The sequence below is a fragment of the Natrix helvetica genome (assembly GCF_964273705.1).
Source record: "Natrix helvetica genome assembly, chromosome: Z".
Taxonomy (NCBI): domain Eukaryota; kingdom Metazoa; phylum Chordata; class Lepidosauria; order Squamata; family Natricidae; genus Natrix; species Natrix helvetica.
Window position 1 is genome coordinate 90,165,464 of NC_138554.1, and position 23,679 is coordinate 90,189,142.

The following is a 23,679-nucleotide window of genomic DNA, read 5'->3' on the forward strand; positions in this document are numbered from 1 at the left end:
GACTCTGTTGCCCCCGAGGATTTGGACAGGTTGCGTGGACGGCTGCGACCTACCACATGTTTAACGGACCCGTGCCCCTCCTGTCTGGTACTGGCAGCCTGGGAGGTGACACGAGGCTGGCTCCTGGGCCTGGTGAACGCCTCATTGGGTGAGGGATACTTACCAACCACCTTGAAAGAGGCGGTGGTGAGACCCTTGCTCAAGAGGCCTTCGCTCGACCCAATGGAGCTAGCTAATTATCGTCCAGTCTCCAACCTCCCCTTTTTGGCAAAGGTTGTTGAGAATGTGGTAGCGCAACAATTTCCACGGCACCTAGACGAATCCGACTATCTAGACCCACGCCAGTCCGGCTTCCGACCCGGGCACAGCACTGAGACAGCCTTGGTCGCGTTGGTTGATGATCTCTGGAGGGCCAGAGATAGGGGTTGTTCCTCTATCCTGGTCCTATTAGACCTCTCGGCGGCTTTTGATACCATCGACCATGGTATCCTATTGCGCCGGTTGGAGGGGATGGGAGTCGGAGGCACCGTTTTGCGGTGGTTCGGCTCCTACCTCTCCGACCGGAAGCAATGTGTGTTGACAGGGGGGCAGAGGTCGTCCCTGAGGCCACTCACTTGTGGGGTGCCGCAGGGGTCGGTCCTCTCGCCTCTCCTGTTCAACGCATATATGAAGCCGCTGGGCGAGATCATCCGTGGTTTTGGGGTTGAGTACCATCTTTACGCTGATGATACTCAGCTGTATATTTCAACCCCAAACCACCCCAACGAGGCTGTCGAAGTGATGTCCCGGTGTTTGGAAGCCGTCGGGGTCTGGATGGGGGACAACAGACTCAAACTCAACCCCTCCAAGACTGAGTGGCTGTGGGTACCGGCGCCTCGGTTCAGCCAGCTGACCCCATCGCTGGCCATAGGGGGCGAACAGCTGTCCCCTGTGGAGCGGGCGCGCAATTTGGGCGTCCTCCTCGATGCCCGGCTGTCAATGGAGGACCATGTGGCAGCCGTGGCAAGGGGGGCGTTCCACCAGGTTCGCCTGGTGCGCCAATTGCGCCCCCTACTGGACCGGAGTGCCCTGCGCACGGTCACTCATGCGCTGGTGACGTCTCGCCTGGACTACTGCAATGCTCTCTACATGGGGCTTCCCTTGGGACGCATCCGGAGACTGCAGCTAGTTCAGAACGCAGCCGCGCGGGTTATTATGGGAAGTACTCGTTACTCCCACGTAACACCTCTCCTGCGCGAGCTGCACTGGCTACCTGTGGCCTTTCGGGTGCGTTTCAAGGTATTGATCACCATCTTTAAAGCGCTCCATGGCATAGGACCTAGGTATCTGCAGGATCGCATCCTACCACACACGTCCCTGCGACCTATCCGCTCACACAGGGAGGGGCTCCTCCTGGTGCCGTCTGCTAGGCAATGCCAGCGGGCGACACCTAGGAGTAGATCCTTCTCTGTGATGGGCCCAACCCTCTGGAATGACCTCCCCCCAGACATTCGAACTACCACCGACCTCCGTTCCTTCCGGCAAAAATTAAAGACTCACCTATTTCAATCAGCTGGCCTGGCACTTTCTTAGTTTTACCTCCCGGGGATTTATTCATTTTAATTGGGTTTGGGGTTTTAATAAGCTTTTAATGTACTATATTTATTATTCTATATACAGTCTTACAACCTCCTTCACTTACGTATTTAAATTATTTAACTGTTTTATGTATGTATTTTATAACGCATTTTAATGACTGTACACCGCCCCGAGTCCTTTCCGGGAGAGGGGGCGGTCTATAAATGTGAATAATAAAATAAAAATAAATAAAATGAAAGTTTTGGCACCGGAATGTATGCTTCCAAGTAAGTTAAAACGACATTTAGAAACCAACCATTCTAACTTTGTTGGTAAACCTCGCAACTTTTTTAAAAGAAAGTTAATTGAATTAAAACAACAAAAAGGCAGCATTTATAAACATATGTCAATACCAAATAATGCTTTGCTAGCATCATACAAAGTTGCATATAGAGTTGCTAAGTGTAAAAAGGCCCATACTATTGCAGAGCAACTCATTCTACCGGCTGCTGTAGATTTAGTGAACATTATGATTGGTGAGTCGGCGGGGAAACTGCTTTCAAATGTCCCTTTGTCTAACAATACAATCAGTCGCAGAATTCAGCACATGGGGGAGGATCTCAATGCACAATTAATTGAAAAATTAAAAGGAAGTGAATATGGACTGCAACTCGATGAGGCCACAGACAATAATAAGGACGCACACTTGATTTGTTACGTACGGTTCTTAGATGGTAATTCAATCGTTGAGGACCTTCTCTTTTGTAAAAGTATTACTGGAAGTACAAAGGCTCAGGATTTGTTCGAGATCCTGAATATATTTATGGTTGAAAATAATTTAGACTGGACAAAGTGCGTTGGCGTCTGTACTGACGGTGGTCGTTCGATGTCCGGCTCTTATGGAGGATTGCAGGCGCTTATTCGAAACAAAGCTCCAGATTCAGTTTGGACCCATTGCATCATTCACAAAGAAGCACTTGCATCAAAGTATATAAGTCCTCCACTAAATATAGTTTTAGAACGTGTGGTAAATATAGTAAACTATATAAAAACTCGGCCACTGAAAGCAAGATTTTTTAAAAGAATGTGTGAAGATATGGGAGGTGAATACACATCTTTGTTGTACTACTGCCACTCACGATGGCTCTCTCGCGGGGGTGTATTGTCTCGTACGTTCCAATTACAGCAAGAAATATACACTTTCCTTGAAGAAGAAAAACATGAGTATGCCAAACACTTTGTAGAAACAGACTTTTTGATTAAACTCGCATACCTATGTGATATCTTTGAAAAGTTGAATGCGTTGAATCTCTCTTTACAAGGACGCAATATGCACATTTTAAAGTTAACAGAAAAGATTTCAGCTTTCAAAAAAAAATTACAGCTATGGAAACTAAAAATTAATGAAGATGATCTTAATGATTGCTTTCCCTTGTTGCACCAGTTTTTAACCTCCAATGAAATCAGTTTGTCTTGCAATTTAAAATCTCTTTTTGAAGATCACCTATCTCAGCTTATCAAATGGTTCGAAAAATACTTTGAAGCAGATAACATTGAAAAATTTACTTGGATTCAAGACCCATTTAGAGCCAAGGCTCCATCAGGATTTACCTCTACAGAAGAAGAATCTCTTATTGAGTTGTCTTGCGACACAACATTGAAGTTAAAATTTGTTAGCATGGAACTTTCTGATTTTTGGATATCAGTAAAAGAGGAATACCCACTGCTTAGTTGCAAAGCCCTAAGAATATTAATTCCTTTTGCAACGTCCTATTTGTGCGAAGCTGGGTTTTCGGCAGTCGCAGTAATAAAAAGTAAATATCGCTCGAAAATTAACGTCGAGCAAGAAATGAGAGTCGCCATTTCCAATTTTATTCCAAGATTTGAGAAGTTGTGCAGCGAACAACAAGCCCATCCATCCCATTAATAATTTTAAATCATTAAACGATGTTCAATAAATTGTGAATTTAAAGCTCGTGTTTAATTTATTTTTCAATTAACCTAACCTTAACGAACTAAAAAGTAGATTTCCAAATCCTTAAAAAGTCAAAAATTAAAAAAAATCGGATGTACCTATTAAGGGAGCCGCGGAAAAAATCCGAAGTGTTATGGGAGCCGCAAACCGAAAAAGATTGGGAACCTCTGGTATAGATGCTGGTGAATTAATCGGCACCAGAAGTTTGTAAAGAATATTTTGTAGACCTGAACTTTTTGTTCAGAGAATACTTTGTCCATAATGCCTGTGTCAATTATGTAATCGAACACATTAGAAGACAACAGGACCATAGACTCTAAATGCCTTCAGGTCAAGCCATCTTGATGGATTCGCAAGTATATTTGACCTGCTGGATTGTTTTGTCTTTTAAAGAAACAGTGATTAGATAATATTCCTATTTACCCCATTAACCCTCCATTGCAATAGCAGTTTAAATGTTTTTACAAGAAATAATATTTTGTAAAATATTAGAACCTGTTTTAAATATTGGTTCTATGGAAAATATAATTGCATGAAGAAGATTTTTCTTTAGTAGAAAGAATGATTCTAGGAATTCTAATCATTCCCAGACATTGCAAAAATTCAGACCAATATTGCTGTTTTGACATCTTCTAATATAAATATCAGTTACTTATTGAAACTGATATAAAATATATTTGTACACATGCTTTAAATGATAAGCAAAATCTAAATTAAAATGGATGGGATTAAATGCATTCAAGTATTTTTTTTTACTATGGTTACTTTTTTATTGCTGTATTCTAAGATATAACTCTTATAATAAGAAAATAGAAACCAATTTTAGTTCCAAATTACCATTATATAGCCCTGAGATGTAGTTTCTAATCCAGATGGTATTCTTTAACAAAATCAAGAATCTGGAAGTTTCCATAGTTTGTTCTCTGTGAAATCCTTGGTGCTTTCTGAGTTGCACTGTTTTCTTGCAGACCTTTTATCACCTGATTAGGTAACATCACTGCTAGTGGTTGTGGGGTTTTCTCCCTGTTTATTCTCTATGTTTGCTATTATTTTCCATTTTCATGTTGACTGTCTCCTTTCTCTAGTTTTGCAAATATGCCTTTTGATCACATTGCTTGGGCCCAAGGAAATTTATCTCTAAGTGAATCCTAATCTATTTGTTACTTTTTCAATGTCTTTTTTTCTTTAAAGTTATAAATTTTTAAATTGCTAGCCTGAAGGAAGGAACTGCCATATCTTTATTGATCCATAAGCCGTTCAGCTGCTGCTGAATGTAAGGTATAGATTCTTTAAATTCATCAGTCACTCTAAACATATGATTTAACTGATCTGTTTTAATTCTTTATTTATAATTTAGTATTTTATTTACATTTCTGTTTCAGAGTGTGCCTAAAGGCAATGGAAAAGGTATTTTATAAAAAAGATAACTTGTAAATTTAATATTTATTTATTTTCTTAATGAGTAATTTTTTTTTAGTTTTAGTCTTTATTGCCTATTTTTATGTCTGTACAATTTTACGGATTTAAGCTGCTTTCAGGGTCCTTTTAAGAGCCAGAAAGCAGAATGGAAACTATCATTTTATATATCTGCACATAAAGCAATGAAGAGAATATTGGATTTGGATCAGAAAGACCCCATTTGAAATTTCCAATTTTTTTTTGTAATATTATTAAAGTTCATTGGATGATGTTAAGCCTGTTGATATCTGTCAGCTTAGGCCATCTCACAGCACGTAGTTAAACTAGTGAGAGGAGAAAATGCTGTCCTTGCCCCTGCTCTGAACTTTTTGGAGAAAGACAGGAGTCACATGTAATAAACCAACAAATTTGAATGGATAAATTCATTGAATAGCTGGGTTAAAATTACGGCTTGAGCAGCTCTGGAAACCATCCAACCATTCCTTCGAAATCAATTACTGTACTACTCATTTGCCATTACCATCAATTATTTCTCATAACTGTTTTTGCTTAATGATGTAAGCAGTGACCAGATGGCATACTGATGTTGCAAATATTTTGCTAGCCAGTTAATATATTTAGCTGTTTCTGAGAATCCTGATTTTGTGGAGTCTGTTTGCAATGGAAGTGAGAGGAAACACAATTATATTGATACCATGCCAAGATGATTATAGTGATGAATCTATGTTTCTATGTGATGAATCACTCAGCTTAGATGTTCCATTAGGCATGCATGTTTGTTTTTACCTTACAACCACAACAACTCAAGAACCTGATTGCTTTAACTTCAGCTGCCAAAGGAAGAGGAGTAAGTAGAAGCAATGGAAGAATAGGTTGGAGAGGGGAGAAAAGGGGATACTGGAAGCAGAATTTAATTTGTTTACTGGGTAGAGTTCAATGAAGATAGAGAGGAGGAGAGGAAGTTGGAAGAGAGAAGGAGAGAAAGAGAGAAGGAGAGAGGGTAGGAAGAGGAAGAGGAAGAGAGGAGGAGGGGAGAGGTAAGGGAAGAAGGAAGGGGAGGAGGAAGGAAGGAAGTAGAGGAGGGACGGAGGGACAAAAGAAAGGGAGAAGAAAGTGGTGTCAAAACAGGTGAGGGATGGTAAACAAAGCAACCCAAATGGAAATTTATAATTCTATAAATGGAATGACAAATGTATAAGAACCATGAATGTAAAAAAAGAATAATAACTATGTGAATGTATACCTATAATTGTATATAGAGAACAAAAAAAATTAAAAAAATATTTTTTAAAAGAAAAAAAATCTACATTTCCTATGAATCTTCATTCAGAAGATTTGCTATATGTTTGAAAAAATAATTTCAAAGGCAAAAAAAATCTTTAGGAAGGCTCTGAAACACTAGATGGTTCCGCCCCAGGTGCCTGATGGAACTAGATAGGTTCCAGATGGAGCTTGGGCCACCTCCTGTAGCCCTGACCCGCCCCCGGGTAGAGGACCTGGTGGTCGCGTGGAATAATGCGACTACCGGGGCCTTGAACCGGGTGGCGCCTTTGCGGCCTCTCCGGCGGCAACGATCCACCCTGGCCCCTTGGTTTACCGAGCAGCTAAGGGTAATGAAGCGCCGCAAGAGATGCCTAGAGAGTCGTTGGAGATCCTCCCGTTCCGAATTTGACCGAACACAGGTACGAGCCCATTTAAGGACGTACCTTGTGGCATTGAGAGCAGCCAAACGTCAATATTGTGCCGCTCTCATTGCATCCGCAGAGAACCGCCCTGCCGCCCTGTTTCGGGTGTCCCGCTCCATCCTGTTTCAGAGGCCGCGGGAGGCCCCTTTACAGGGTAGGGCAGAGGAATTTGGGAAATATCTGCAGGATAAAATCGCTCAAATCCGGAAGGATTGGGTCCCTTTCAGTGGTCTAGTGGAGACGTCAAACTTTGGTTGCCATCGAGGATTTGGACAGAATGCGTGGACGACTGCGACCTACCACATGTTTACTGGACCCGTGCCCCTCCTGGCTTGTACTGGCATCCTGGGAGGTTACACGTGACTGGCTCCTGGGCCTAGTGAACGCTTCGTTGGGTGAGGGGTCTCTTCCGGCCGCCTTGAAAGAGGCGGTGGTGAGACCCTTGCTCAAGAAGCCTTCCCTGGACCCTACGGAGCTGGCCAATTATCGTCCTGTCTCCAACCTTCCCTTTTTGGCGAAGGTTGTAGAGAGTGTGGTGGCTTATCAGTTTCCACGACATCTGGAGGAAAATGATTATCTAGACCTGCGCCAGTCCGGCTTTCGCCCTGGGCACAGCACGGAGACGGCCTTGGTCGCGTTGGTGGATGATCTCTGGAGGGCCAGAGATAGGGGTTGTTCCTCTATCCTGGTCCTATTAGACCTCTCGGCGGCTTTTGATACCATCGACCATGGTATCCTGTTGCACCGACTGGAGGGGTTGGGGGTCCGGGGCACCGTTTTGCGGTGGTTCGGCTCCTACCTTTCCGGCTGGACGCAACGTGTGTTGGCAGGGGAGCAGAGGTCGACCCTAAGCCCCCTTACTTGTGGGGTGCCACAGGGGTCGGTCCTCTCGCCACTCCTGTTCAACACATATATGAAGCCGCTGGGTGAGATCATTCATGGTTTCGGGGTGGGATATCATCTGTACGCTGATGATACTCAGCTGTACATTTCCACCCCGAACCACCCCAACGAGGCCGTCGAAGTGGTGTCCCGGTGTGTGGAAGCCATATGGGTCTGGATGGATGATAACCGACTCAAGCTCAACCCCTCCAAGACGGAGTGGCTGTGAGTTCCGGCCCCCCGGTTCAACCAGTTAATTCCATCTCTGGCCATTGGGGGTGTACAACTTGCCCCCGTGGAGCGGGCGCGCAATTTGGGCGTCCTCCTGGATGCCCGGCTGTCCATGGATGACCATGTGACAGCCGTGGCAAGGGGGGCGTTCCACCAGGTTCGCCTGGTGCGCCAATTGCGCCCCCTATTGGACCGGGACGCCTTACGCACAGTCACTCATGCGCTGGTGACATCTCGCCTGGACTACTGCAACGCTCTCTACATGGGGCTTCCCTTGAAATGCACTCGGAGACTACAGTTGGTCCAGAATGCGGCCGCGTGGTTGATTATGAGGAGTACAAGGTACTCCCATGTGACACCTCTCCTGCGCGAGCTGCACTGGCTTCCTGTGGTCTATCGGGTGCGTTTCAAGGTTTTGATAATGATCTTTAAAGCGCTGCATGGCACAGGACCTAGCTACTTGCGGGATCGTATCCTGCCCCATACATCCCTGCGACCAATTCGCTCACACAGAGAGGGACTTCTCCAGGTGCTGTCCACCAGACAGTGCCGGGGGGCGGCGCCTAGGAGCAGAGCCTTCTCTGTGGCGGGCCCAGCCCTGTGGAATGACCTCCCCCCGGATATTAGGACTACCTCTGACCTCCGCTCCTTCCACTCAAAGCTCAAGACCCACCTTTTCCAAGTAGCTGGCCTGGCTCAACCATAGTTTGATCATATCGCTCCTGACGGGTTTTTAATTTTGTAATTTTATTTAGGGGATTTTAAATTGTGATTTTAATTGTTTCCATCGATCTGTCTACCTCCTCCATGTATACGTCTATATTTTTGTGTATGTACTGTCTATATTTGTATTTTATGTGTTTTTGTTGTACGCCGCCCCGAGTCCTTCGGGAGAGGGTGCGGCTAACAAATAATAATAATAATAATTATTATTATTATTATTATTATGAAGTCTTGGCTCTGCTGCCAAGAGTCATGATGGGGAACTTTTTACAGTGACTATGTTGACCTGACAGAATGATGGCTTCTATCATTGATCATTTTGAAAAATAGATTATTGTTATTTTTTTATATATTTGTGTATGGGGGTTTTAAATGATATTTTTTACTTGTTCTGTGTTGTCCAGGTTTATTTATAATTCAAACAGATAAGCACCTATCTCAGACTTAAGAACTGTGGATAAGAAAGACAAAGTCTGGATAGTGGACATTGCAGTACATGGAGACAGCAGAATAGAAGGGAAAGAACTGGGGGCGGGGAACCAGAATACAAAGACCTGCAAATAGAAGTTGAATGACCATGACAAAATAAAGCAAAGATACTAACTATATTAATAGATGCCATGAGTCCAGTCATAAAGTATATAAAGTGCCACTTCAACACCATTGTATTGATAAAATCTCCATCAGTAAATTGTAAAAGGTAGCTTTAATAGCTTATATCCTGTAACTATGCCTTTAACATCATCAGTCAACATCTGCATATCCCAGGTCCCTGGTAAAGATTCAGTGAGTGGACATAATATCAAATCTAGTCTAAATTTGTAGCTGGCTAGGCAACAACAACAATAATAATAAATTGCAAGGTCATCAAAGACCGGATGTGAATATCTCCATGGTCTGCAAACTATCTAGATTCCCATACCTCACATAAATCTAAGATAAGCCTTATCCCTCCTCCTCCTCCTCCTCCTCCTCCTCCTCCTCCTCCTCCTCCTCCTCCTCCTCCTCCTCCTCCTCCTCCTCCTTCTCTTCTTCTTCTTCTTCTTCTTCTTCTTCTTCTTCTTCTTCTTCTTCTTCTTCTTCTTCTTCTTCTTCTTCTTCTTCTTCTTCTTCTTCTTCTTCTTCTTCTTCTTCTTCTTCTTCTTCTTCTTCTTCTGGGAGATACAAAGGCCTGGCTCTTGCTTTTCTGGCAGCCTCAAACATCGTTAATTGATGTTGTTACAGTGTGTCTTTAATGTTGTCTCACCATCTTCTTTTGTGTTCTTTGACCTTTTGCTGTTTTTGTATATGCCTTGTATGGTATATACAAGTGAGCAAACCATTTCATCTGTTCTTTTTGTATGTAATTTAATATTGCAATTCTTTCTCCTGTGGTGTCATTTCTGATTTTAGCTCTTCTGGGCACTCCAGCAGCTTTCCTCAAACATCTCATTTCCATGGTGACCAACTTTTGTTTATGTTTTGTTGTAACATAAGGTATGAGATGAATATGCTTTATATGAGAAGCCTATTTGTGCTGATTAGTACTGCCTTATATTGTAGGAATGGAGCAAGCTGTCCCAATACCTGGTTGGCCTTACTGCATAGTATGTTAATCTCCTTATCCATTTTATCATCTTTGGTGAATGTTTTTCCTAGATATTTGAACTTTAATTCTTGTTTTATGCTTGTTCCTTCTATTATTATGTTTAGGATATGCTTTTTTCTTCCAATTGCCATTACTACTGTTTTCTCTTTACTCATTCTCATATTATTTGTCTTGCATTCTTTTTCAGAACCATAAGATGTTGTTGCAGTTTTTTAGCTGGACTTGCCTGATCATCTACGATAGAGTAATTTGTTGATATTATTTCCATTCTTGAATTTGGTTCTTTTCTTATGCTGTTAATGGATAAACAATAGTAGTGATATATGAATAATAATACACATATCTGTTTTACCCCAGATGATACTGTGAAGGGTTCCAATGTACCTTGTGGTTGTCTTTCTATAACTGGTATTAATCTTGTTTCTATTATCTTAGTATACATTTTCTGTATATGGCTCAAGAATGAAACTATAAATCCTTTGTGCATTCTCATTTGTTCCTTTGTGTTTCCACATTGGCATTATTACTTTGCTTTGTGCAGTTAGTTGTGTCTATGTTATGTTAAAGAGTCTATGTAACCATTTTATGCTGCTTTTCCCCTGCTGCTTGAATTATTTCTGTTGATAGCCATCTATTCTGTGCGCTTTCCTTTTGGGTGACTTTTTAATAAGTCTTGCACTTCCTCAATCAATATTTCAGGCTCTAGCACTGTTGTTTTGTAGTCGTGTTGCTTTTTTGTAAATGAAGTCAATAAACCTTATTCACTGAATATTTTAAATTAGTAACTATGGGTAGCTCTTTTATTTTTATTTTAAAAACTCACATCTCAATTATGAATCAAACTGAGAGTTTCTTTTTCTCATCTCCTGTTGGGTTCTTGATATTCAGTGAAGATTCTTGATATTCAGCATCAAGCCCTATATCAGGCTCTTAATATTTTCATCTGTGAAAAACAGATGTGTTGGTCATTCTGTACTTCATTATTTACTTATTGGGCTATTTGTAATTGGTAAGTATGGTAGCTAGTGAAGCTTCAGAGTAAAGGAAAAACTTGTTACAGAAGAAATCAGTTGTATTCACTTCCAGTAATCAAATAAGTTCAAAAATATCACAAGTAGAAAAAGTAACCAGAAAACCCTCAATGTTTGTATAATACTAAGACAAAAATCAAAATAATTACACTAAGAAAGGTCTAACTATCTGTCATAGAGCCCTGTGTCAGATTCTTGAATTTCTGTAGAGAGAATTGGTAGGAAAAATCCATGAATTGGTCATTCATTATTTCATCACACGATCCATGTTTAATGGAACACAAATCTACTAATATGGTAAGTAAAGAAACATTCTATTTTCAGAAGAAAATAATAATTGTTGTTAGGGAAGAAAATGCTGTTAAAGCTGCACTGGATCATCTTCAAATTCTGCAAATTTAACAATACATAATGTATTACTTTAGCCTTGGATTTAAATTATTGACCAAGTATGTGCATTAATTGGGTGTGCAAAAGCTTCTAGCACATTTTGTAAGTTAGAAAAGCAGAACTTACATGAACATTTACCATAAAATATTTCACAAATGTGACAAGTGCTGTAACAAATAGAAAATAATGCATCAGTTGATAGTATTAAAGGTACACTTGAATATGTATGTCAGCAATCTTAGAAAAGTATAATTGAAGTTTCATGTTTTATCCATGATTTTAAAATATTGAATAGTTTTAACATGTCCCCATGCTATTAAATAGAACTGGCTGCTGGAAGCATATAGTTGATTGGCTCTGTAAAATAGATAAGTAATAAAACTGGAATTGATAAAGGAAGTGGTATAGTAGTTAAATTATTTAAGGGAAAAAGGGGAAGATACTGAAAGAATTGGACTTTTAATTGAAACATTTGTGTTGCTTTCCCATTCTAATGCTTAAAGCACAAACACAGACATGAAATGAATCTTGAATTAATTGTTTTGGACTTCCGCTATATAGCTGAACCTCTTCAAGTGCAAATTTGAGGATTGATGTTAGACTGCTCCCACATTCCTTTACATATAATTTTATTAATATAGTTTTGAAAGGAAGAAAAATATACACATGCATACACTCACAAGATGTTGAGACTCTAGAAAGAGTGCAGAGAAGAACAATAAAGATGATTAGGGGACTGGAGGCTAAAATCTATGAAGAATGGTTGCAGGAACTAAGTATGATTTGTCTATTGAAAAGAAGGACTACGGGAGACATGATAGCAGTGTTACAATATCTTAGGGGCTGCCACAAAGAAGAAGGAGTTAGGCTATTTTCCAAAGCATCTGAGGGTAGAGTGTGTATGTGTGTGTGTGTGTGTGTGTGTGTGTGTGTGTGTGTGTTCCTTTATCTCCCTGTGATTCCTTATCATAATATCATCGACACCATTTCTTTTTACAACCCACTCATTTTCCCCTGCTGAAGCATCTTGTCTTCTTTTGATAAATCCAAATATAGCTCAGTAGTCTTTCAATGGTCTATCACTGCACCGTCATGAAGTAGATAAGTATAGAGCAGTAGATAGCACAGCAGTTTTCCAGGTGTTATTTATTTCCACTTTCTCCTCTGTTTTATCAGTATTTTTCTCAGGGTTATAGGAGTATAATGCTATTCCATTCACCAGTAGATGGTGCCTTCAGCTTAACTTTCAACATTACACAGATTCTAGCAGGTTCTGTTGGTATTTATTCAAACAAATAATCAAAATTCTGACAAGTAATTCCAGCATTTTAAAATACCTTATTGCCAATAAAAATTAGAGAGCCAATCTTTCTGTGTTTTTAAAGTTTTTGTGCTCTCTTCTTAACATCTTTTCTTTTGGATCTGTGATTTTTCTCTCTTTAATTGTTCACTGCTAAAACACACTTTTCAAAGAGTCTCTTTTCCAGAATTTATTTTCTTTAGGGTAGGTTTTAGGTTAAAAAAAAGAGTCACCTCTCCCAGTTCCAGTTCATTGTTCATCCACACCACTCCAGCATATTCTTTGTTTCTTCGGCTGCCCCAGTTTCACAGCAGCCATAATGGCTGCCTGTCTTCTTTGTTGTTGGATGAGAGGGAATTAACTCTGGGTCAAGCAGGAGAGCTACAGCTCTCTGTGACTGTAGGGCACCCTTCCACTCTTCATCACCCCTACAGGGTGACTTCAGCTCCTTATGGGGCCCTCCAAGAAAGAGATTTAGTGCTCATTTGCAGAGCCCTGATCTTCACATCTGATAGTGCCACGACATCAATTGGAAGTCCAGCCCATCTGATCTTAAAGATTATGAGGAAAAGAATCACTCTACGGAGTTGATGTAAAACTTAAAAACAGAGATAGGATCTCTGCTAATTTATGAGCTTTTCCTGAAATAGGGGTTCTTGGGAAATTTAATCAATGCTTGGTCTTTAGAACCATTCATCATGATCCTTTCCTAAAATAAACAAGCAGTATTCTGATGCTTAATTCTAATTTTCAGGTGCAGAGATTCTTGCATGCTCAGTGTGCATTGTAGGGGGAATGACAAAAGATCTTTATATTACATTAGGCTTATAATGTACAGTCAGCTAGACGATATGGAAGAATGCGGCCACAGAAATTAATCTGAAATTGAAGCTCAAGTAACTTTTGGTTACTTGAGCTTCAATTTGGGGTTTATTGCAGAAGTGATTTTTAAAGAATATATTAAAATTAATAAGAGAACTAGAGTATAGTATGGATCGTGGAGGTGTTCTAAATTATATAGAATATTCCAAATATAAGGAAAGGTGGAGAAGCAAGGGCAAAAAATCTAACCAAGTGAAAGGCCTTTGGAAGATAAATGTGAAAAAGTAAGGTATAAATTCTACAGAGAGACAAATTAACAAAAATGATGTCACTGTATTTGTTCTTACATTACTGAGCGGTGCATGTGCAGTATGGGTTGCTTCTTTCCTCATTGTCTCTCTGAAGATACAGTAATGAAATGATATGTGTAGAACGGGCAACAACTGTAATGAAGTGCCAAGGCATGTTAAGAGTATCCTTAAAATGTAAGAACACTTTAATTTGTTAATGCTGCCTTTGGCTATAATTTGGCTTACAACCTCATTATCCTGCCCTCTTTCTGATTATAATTGAATGGTAACATTGTAGATAATTTAGCAAAGATGCCGTGCTAGGCTTTATCCCATCTTAAAATATCATGTACCATAACAAAGAAGCTTCCAGCAACACATCCCCACATTTCTCTTCTGTTAGTACTACTTTGAATGCCCAGAGGCTATCAGTCTGATCAGCAACAAATGGCCAATATATATTAAGCAAGCTGTAGCATAATAATGCTCACTGTGGGATTAATAAACTGGTATTTGGAAAGAAAGCTGGAAAAAAACCCCAAACACTTGTTTTTGTGGGTCGAATGCCAGAGGAGGCATACAATTGTTCAGGGATGTGCTCTGAGTGCTAAACAAGCAAGGATTCAGCATCAAGTACATCAAGGGGTTCAAGAAGAATATATTAATGCTCAACTAATTTATGTGAGAATGTGTCCACATTCATATGTACAGGCATGAAAGGCTTTGTACAGTTAAAGAAACGAAAACCTGAAGATCGGTTTGTGTTTTTGGATTACAGAATTGTTTAAAATGAACTGCCTGAGTAATTTCCTGTTAAGAAAGTATGGGCCTGTTCCCAATTCTAGATGCAACAATTGGATAAATTCTTATAGAACTGACTCAGTAGAAGTGGGAGGCAATCTTTGTGAATTTGGAAACTGATCAGTCCCAGCTGGACAATGTGCTTATCAACATCCATTTTTTTATGTGCTGTTAGGTCAACTTGGTTTAGTTCAAATTTTATCCCATCCTTAGACAGCAAATAAAGCAAAGGAAAAGAAAAGAGAGAGAAAGCAAATGGGGAAAAAATCTGATGCTCTCCAACATATGTTTTAAAAATATATTAGAATTAGATATGTATTTTAATTGTATTTAAATAAGTAATAAAATCCAAATTTCCAACATTTAAAAAAACAAATAAACAGGTTGGTTTAGAAATTGAAGGAAACATGAAAGCTGAACATGTGCAGAGATTTCTTTTAACCAAAATAAAGCACAGTATCTAGATGGGCAATGTCTTCCATATATTTCTGTTTCACCACATGCTATAAAATTATAAGAAATAATTGCATCTGCTTTACATTAACAACATGATAAAGCAAAGTGAGGAAAAAAACAATTGTTGAGCATCGTAATCATGAAACATAAATAATTGATGTTTATTGCAGCATTTAATTGTTGGCAATTCTTGTCATAAGGACTTTTTATTCTTTCCAGGCTAACAGAACACTAAAAAGAAATTATCTTCTGTACAGGAGTCAGTACTATATCAAAAGGACAACTCTCCACAAATTGGATAGAACAGGACTAAATTGGTGTGGAGAGAGTACCCAGCCAAAGAAAAATTGCCTGCAAAACAGGGCTGGGTCAGGCTGAAGGCATAAAAACATCTCCTAATGGTAAGCAGCAGCTCAGAATTCTGAGAACCTATCGATTTTAATCACATCTTTCTCCTCATCACATAAACCAAAAAGGAACACTTAGGAAGGTGTGGGAAAGAATTTTGCAAATCATGTCCTACATGCTTCCCCTGCCATGTCTATGATCTACAATAGTGACAGTAATTTTTTTTTGACATAGATTAGATGTGATTCAAGATTGTTCTGATGGTGTCCACTACTACATTCTCAGTATTGTTCCAATATGAAAGGAAGGCTATCGGACTCAGAAGACTTCTTTGTGTTACTGTTTTGTAGTCCCTGGAGCCCCCTGAAATTCTGCTGCAAACAATATGTGGCAAAAGGTGAAAAGTAGAAGTATAATTTGCCAAGTTATTTTAGCAGAAAATAAAATAAAATACATACGCAAGCTCCTAAAATAGCTTTTATAGCTGAAGTAGGAAGAGTAACATGCAACAACAATCAGACAGCAAGTCCCTCCAACACGCAATCTGCTTTTTTGTATGATATTATTCATTACTTCATAAATTACTCTCAATGGCTCCTCAACACAAAAATAAAACTCACCTGATCTAAGTGTAATGAGTACGGAAGATTGTAGCTATATATTAATTAAAAGTAGATTAAGTGCTTAGAGTGAAGAATATAAGAATGTAGGTATCAGGTATAAATTCCATTGGATAATTCCATGGAGCAGAATCCAATGAGGCAGAATAAACACAGAATACATTAATTTTAAGACAGTTTGGTGTGTACTGCAATAGTGTTTTGTGATCTTGTAAATTATTTCTTAGAATAGAAAAAAAGGAAATTCAAGTAAGTGAACAATTATTGATGGTAATACTGAATATTCAACACACAGCTGTCAAAATCTGGAGCTAAAACTGAAATGAAATATTGTTTTCTTTCCCTTAAATACCATTTCCCATAACCCACAAAGGACACCATTTTCTGTGAGAAAGCTGTTTTAGTGAAAATATTCCTTATCTAGATGGATTATCAGAGCCACCACTGTGCTGTGACCTTGATTTCCAATGCTAGGAATACCTAAGATTTACAAAGTTGTCATCTTGGACAAGCCCTCCTGAGACTTTTTCAGGAAACCACTTCAGAACAAAGAGTGCCATGGAAAGATTATCTTTAGTTTAATCTTTGTTTTACAGGCATATCCGTGGCTAGAGCACATTCTTTTGCCAGAGACTGAAACCCAGGAAGGCACATGATGGACAAACAGGAAGGAACACCTTTGAATATAACCCAAAATAGAAAAAGCCACTGCCAATTCTGCAACATTTATTTTGTTCTTTCCTAATCAAGAATGAAAGGAAGCATACTGTATATCTGAAGATCACCTCTGCATTATATGTTAAACAATCTGCAGGAAGCATTCTTCTGTAGATTCAAATGCTGTTACACTGGAACATTTAAACAAAACTGTGGGTTGTAATTAATGTTTGCTTGCTGTACTTTAGCATTTGAAAAGAAAGTAGAAAATAAGATATAAGGTTGTGGGCTGAAATAATAGTCAGTTAAAACCTCTAAATATTTTATAGTTATAAAAAATGCAATATTCACTATATTTAAAGGCTCCACTTGGATCTGTGATCTCACTAACCTTTGAAGGATTCAAGATTGTTGATTTTCTTTGAATCTCCTGAAGATCTCACCAATGTTTGAGTTGTCAAATTCTACATCTGTTTTTTAACATATAGCAATGGATTTCTTCCTCCACTTCCCAGGTCTGTTTTCTCTTCTCTCCATTGAGAATAGCAAAAGAGTAGAAAGAACCAATTAAGATGAAAATAAATGTAGGAGACCATCAGGCTGAGCCAGAGGGAGGGGTCAAATGTGTCAGCAGTTATGAATCCCTTTGAACCCACTATAAATATAAACATAAAATTAAAGTGCATAAAAAACTTAAATGGTACTTACTCAAAAGCATGAAACATCGATTGCATTCTGTTGTGCTGCTCTAAGGTCCTAAAGGGTACATTGGGCAGAGCACTGGGGCGAGTGTACCAGGAGTGGGTTTCAAAACTTTTTACTACCTATTTTGTGGGTGTGGCCTTTTTTGTGGATATGGCTTGGTGGTCATGTGACTGGGTGGGCATGGCCAACTTGATGTCACTCACCAGGAGATGTCATGGATTGGGTAAAATGTGGTGAAACTCACTTAATAACGCTCTTGTTTAGCAACCAAAATTTTCGGCTCAATTGTAGCCGTAAGTCAAGGACTATTTCTGCCTTCCTCTGCACAGCTGTCTTGTCCTAGTAAACTTCTTCTCCTTTCTGGCAATTTTGCTCTCTGTTAGAGGCACCAAAATAATCTAGACAATAAAAGGTTTCCTTGGACTAGATGACCTCTGAGTACCCTTCTAGCCCTAAATTGCTGTGCTGCTTTTTTTTCTTTCATTCTTTCCTTTCCTTCCTTCCTTCCCTCCTTCTTTCTTTCTTTCTTTCTTTCTTTCTTTCTTTCTTTCTTTCTTTCTTTCTTTCTTTCTTCCCTCCTTCCTTCCCTCTGTGGGAAGCAAACCCCCCCCAAATGAAATATTACTCCCAGAAAGGAAAAAATCAAGCTACTAACAAAGAAACCTGCCAGAGGCTCATTCCACATTCCTGCCAGATAGATAATGAGATAATGAGCATATAGAAAGTTTGACTCCATTCATTCACACAAGCAGGGAATCATCCAAACACAAAGCCCATATTGCACAAACCCCCAAACTTCAAAAACATAGAACCATATAAGAGTCCTTCCTTTTATCCAGTTTGTTGTTCAGCCGACACAGAAACAAACTGCTGAATGTCACTTTGCAACCCTCCTTCCAAGCAGCTTTTCAAAAAGCAGGACTCTCCAAAGTTTGCAGCTTTAAGATTTGTGGACTTCAACTCCCAGAATTTCACAGCCAGTTCCAATTTAAAGTGACAGCATTTGTTTTTTTCCTTTGCTGAATCTCCCGGCTGAAAAGTGAGTTTCTTTCTTTCTTTCTTTCTTTCTTTCTTTCTTTCTTTCTTTCTTTCTTTCTTTCTTTCTTTCTTTCTTTCTTTCTTTCTTTCTTTCCTTTCTCTTTCTTTTTCTCTTTCTCTTTCTCTTTCTCTTTCTCTTTCTTTCTCCCTTCCCTCCCTCCCTCCCTCTCTCATTTTTAAAGCTTTCCCCACCTTGCCTGAACTGGCAGAGAAAAAAAACTTTAAAAAAAAAAAGCTTCTGACGAAGCTTCTGATGGGAGAACCAGTTCAGGGGCGTGGCCAGGCCACCATTATTACTACCTGTAGGAATGAGAGGAAAGGTTACGTAAAGACATGCGCAGCAAACTGCCATGATCTTAGTAACTGGTTACCTTTTAATCTATGAGCTCACCTAATTAACAGAACCAGATGTGGGAAGAGAGGAAAGATTACATATAGACATGCACAGTAAACTACCAATGAGCTCAGTGACCGATGACTTCAACTGTTTATTAGAACCAGGTAGTACCAGGAACCTTTAGATATGTGAAGCCTCTACTCTGTCTGGGATGGTCTTGGAGATTGACAAGTAAAATGTACCAATAAGATGCTGTTGCTACCCCCGCTTTTGCTTTGCTTCTTAAAATTGTATAAAAGCCAAATAAACTCTGCATAAGGCAGAGAGACATTTTGGACACCACCTGCTGTGATGGATTTCTGAGACCTACATCTGGTGCCGAAACCTGGAACCAAAGACATCCTTCGGGGGAGCAACAGCCAACATACTTACCTCCCATCTGGAACAGACCCCAAAGTACACTCTCGTCCTATGGGACCCCTCAGAGGTAGGTCTGGGTTGCAGGCTGTCTCTACACCAGCAACAACACAAGACAGAACTTAAATTCTTGTTAGAGAAGTCAGGTGTTACAGCATCTGAGGCATGCATAAGGAAGCTGGTGGAAGAGATAGAAAAACATTGTTTTTGGTATCCCGAACGAGGAATGCTTCATTTATGTGACTGGGAAAAAATAGGGCAAACTTTACATCTTGAACCCAGGGCCCCAGGAGATATTACAACTATGGTTTCAGTGCCATCATGCAGTGGAAAAAATTGGCTCTAAAGTTTTGGCAGGACAACAATTGACCACAGAGTCTCCACCTGATTGTTATCAAGTAAAAATTATTCCCCCAAAATCATCTTTAATTGGACTTTCAGCTCCTCACAGAGAGGTTAATTCTTCTGCTTCTCCACAGTCAAAGGAACAATTAGCAAAAGATATAGAAGATACGTTTTCCGTCTGTTCGCCTAAATTGATTCCATAAAATCATGAAGTAATTGGCTTAAAGGATTGTTTTTCCTCTATCCCTCTCTGTCCCCCTGATCAGGAAAAGTCCGTCTTCTCTGTACCTGCTGTTTCTCTATTCCCCTTGGCTCCCCTGATCAGGAAGAGTCTGGTTTGTTTCTGGCAAGCCTCTTCTCTAATATCAGGCAGAAGGCTACTGAGCCATATACTGATTTTGTTGCAGGATGCTTTAAGACAAATAGATAATTCTGAGGCTCATATGGAGTTGTTGATCAAATTAGCAAAAGAAAATGCTACTTTTGAATGCCGAAGGGTAATTATTGGTCTTGGGAACGATCCTGATTTGGCAGATAAAGCGTGTCAAGATACAGGAACAGCCTCTTGTCGAACTAATTTGGAATGTCAAAATCCAGGGGGTTTATGTCTGCAGCCTCTTGCAGCCCTTTCCATCAAGGGTCGAAGCCAAAAGCAAAATGTCCAAAGTTATTTCATTGGTTAATTTATGAATGATATTTTAATTGGAGCCCCAAAGTTATTACCTAATTGGCTTTTAGAAATGCAAAATTATTTAAGTATCTATGAATTGCAGATTGCTCTGGAAAAAATATAACTGCATGAAATATTGCAATCTTTTTTTTTGCTCCAGTTTTTCTTTGTTTAAATGTACATGAAAGTATTTTGTTAATTAATTTATGGCAGTTGTTGGGGACCCTTACTTGGGTTCATCCATATTCTTCTTTTTCCGGCACATTTACTTAGTTCTTCATTTGATTTATTGACCAAAGGAAAACAGTCTGGCGATCTCATTGTGATTTTTTTTTCCGCAGGCCTTGTTACAGTTGCAAAGATTAATGAGATTTTGAGCATTTAGTTTGTGGATCGTATAAATTGTTAGTTAACTTTTTTGTTATTTTTTACTAGTAAACTGCCTATAAGAATATTCAGACAAAAAGACCCCGTTTCAAAATGTTTTGCCATTTTTTCAGGCAGTTGTTGAATTAATAACCTTGGATTTGTTGAAGAAATTGGACTGATTTGATTAATATTATTTTTCCTTTTCCAAAATCTGATTTTCAATTGTATTTTCACAATAATTTCTCTTCCCAGTGTGCTTTAACTGACTATATGGGCTGTATTTCATATCATTTGCCTAAAGATCCTCGGCGTGCATGTTTAATGACTTTTTCTTTTCCTGTTCATCCATTGCTTTTGTTTCTCTGCTTTTGCAAGTTTTTACTGTTTTTTCAGGTGGAGGGTGAACGAGAGGAGTGATTGCTTACAAGGCATCTCATGAAAGTTTCCTACCCTGCAATACAGTTGTCCCTGCAACGTTTAAAATTGTTTGTTGCTATTTTAGCTTTCTAAATTTTTTCTCAACAAGCTTGTTAACTAAATTTCCGACTTTCATTATGTGTGTCAACTTATTTTTGATTTTCCAGGTGCTTACATCACATCCAGGATTGATTCTAATCTAATGGTTTTGTTTTTTAACTTTGCAGCAACTATTATAAGACTGAAAGCATTTATATTTTGTTTCTCATATACATAGTTATTTGTCTTTTTCCGGACCTCTCTCTGAAGGTTCCATTTAAGCAGATGTTGTTGTTCATGTTTTATCTATTCTCTTTTCAGATCCATTTTTAATCACTCTTTTTTTCATCAGAATGCCAGGGGGCTGGCACAAGCTTGTCACGTTCCACTTGACCAAGCCAAGCAGTTTGTTTCATCTTGCCCCCAATGTTCTGGGGCATCCCCTTTTGGGGACACGGAAGTTAATCCCCGTGGTTTGGCCTCTAATCAACTATGACAAATGGATGTCATCTATGTTCCCCCTCTGGCTCCCTGGAAGTATATTCATGTTTCTATTGTCACACATTCAGGGGTGTTTTGGGCCAACCCCTAACGAGGAGAAATAGCTAATCATGTTATTTCTTATCTTTTTTCAATTATTATTATTTGGGGTTAAAAACTGATAATGGCCCAGCCTATTTTTCATTGGCCTTTTTGCAATTTTGTACAATGTGGAACATTGTTTTAATTCATGGGCTACCCTACAATTCCACAGGTCAAGCCATTGTGGAACGTGCTAATTGGTCCTTTAAGACAGGGGTGTCCAAACTTGGGAACTTTAAGACTTGTGGACTTCAACTCCCAGAATTCCCCAGCCAGCCATGCTTGGCACCCCTGCTTTAAGAACTGTCTTCCCAAAAAAATAAAAAAGGAGAACTCTCAGATACCCAATTTGGCATACCCCAATTTGGTGTGGGTAACATAACAAGTTAAAAAGATTTTGCCTCCCCCTCTAGGGGGATGAGGATCTGCTGTGCTTGCTTCTACAGGATCTTTGTGGATTCTAGCACGTAGTGTTCATCCAGATAAGGATATTGTGGTACCAGTCCCCAAATCCAGTTCTAGAGATGACCAAGGTGACTTTACAGACGGCGCAGCTGTCAGTACCGATCTTCTTGAACCAGCTGTCCAGTGATGTGAAAAAACCCTGATCACCAAAGCGCAAGCAGTGCTGCAACAATGACACGTGGAACAAACCCCCAAAAACCTATGCACTGCCATTTTTGCAGTTTTAACTGCCAATTCCTTAGTCATCATTTGTTTATGTTTGATTGTTAATTGCTTCCCTTTAGCGATAGCTGCTGTCATCTCACCCAAAAAACCCATTTGAACAGAAACTGAAGCAAAACCTATGGACATAGCTAGCTAATATTATACACTGATGTCTCTTGCTTATTTGAATCATATGAAAATTTGCTTTCTACATGTTTGGCTCTTGTTTGTATCCTGCCTGCAGTAATTCAACACTTCACTGGTTGAATGAAAACTTTAACTATAAGACTACATCTAGTTAGGGGTTGATTGCCTATGATCTGCCCCCTGATGCAATTGCTTTGTAAACCCTGATGGTAGCCGTTTTTGAGAATACAACATGTGTAAAAGAAGTTAATTGTATATCTTCAAGTAAAAAACCTCACTGTCTTCATATTAGTTCACCTGTTTTAAATTGTACAGCTTTTTGAGGAGTCTTTCTTCCACTTTTCTCATGTTTGACTCCTGCAAGGATGGTTTTTTTATATGTGGTCAAGAAACTTTTAATTATATTCCTGTTAATATTAGTGAAGCACAATGTTTCCTTAGCCGGTTAATTCCTGTTTTGCTTTCCAAACAGCAATTTCACTCAAGCCGTTTTCAACCTAGAATCACAGTAGATAGTATTTGTGACTCTGAGATAGCTTTGCTTAATAAAGTAGAATATGTAGCATTGGCTGTATTTATAATGGGTGTGCCAGCACTTGTTGCTTGCGCTTATTTTAATATTAATGCGGTTGAGGGTAATTTGGCAAAAATAATTAATGCTACTTTTTAAGCTATTTTAGTAATTAATGTGTTGTTTCAATCTTTTAGATGAATTATGAACTATCCAGCACCAATTTAACATTCCACACAATTTGGCCTCTGATTTGAAAATTGATACTTTAGGATCTTGGTGGAAAAGCTTTTGCGCTTGGTTGCCACATGTTTATTGGGAAATATCCTACATTATTTAGTCATTATTTGTGCTATTTTGATTGGTGGGTGCTGTTTTATTCAGTGTCTCCCCTCCCTTTGCAATATGTGTATCACAGCATTTTGCCCTAAAACCCTCTTTCCACACTGCCTTAGGGCAGTGGTTCCCAAAGTGGGTGGTACCGCCCACTGGGGGGGCGGTGGGATGGCTTAGGGGGGTGGTAAGAGGCAAGGGGGGCAGCAGGGGGTGGTAAGAGGCAAGGGGGGCAGCAGAGGAGTGCTGGAGGTGGCCTCCTCTAGCGAGCCATTCAGAACCAGTTCGCTCACTCACCCCTGCCCATCCAGAAGCTGCTCGATCG

At 39.6% G+C, this 23,679-nt stretch overlaps 1 long non-coding RNA gene across 4 annotated transcripts in view; it reads left to right on the forward strand.

Moving 5' to 3' along the window:
- LOC309402100 overlaps positions 1–17,384 on the forward strand; it is a 193,560-nt gene extending 176,176 nt beyond the window's left edge. For 2 of the 4 annotated variants that reach the window (XR_014176834.1, XR_014176836.1), the window contains exons 3-4: positions 15,370–15,551; positions 16,715–17,384. This is a non-coding gene — a long non-coding RNA (uncharacterized lncRNA). Of the gene's footprint in view, positions 1–9,981; positions 10,059–15,369; positions 15,552–16,714 lie in introns of those variants that run through there. The other 2 variants (XR_014176837.1, XR_014176835.1) reach the window with 2 other exon arrangements.
- Positions 17,385–23,679: the final 6,295 nt, after the last annotated feature.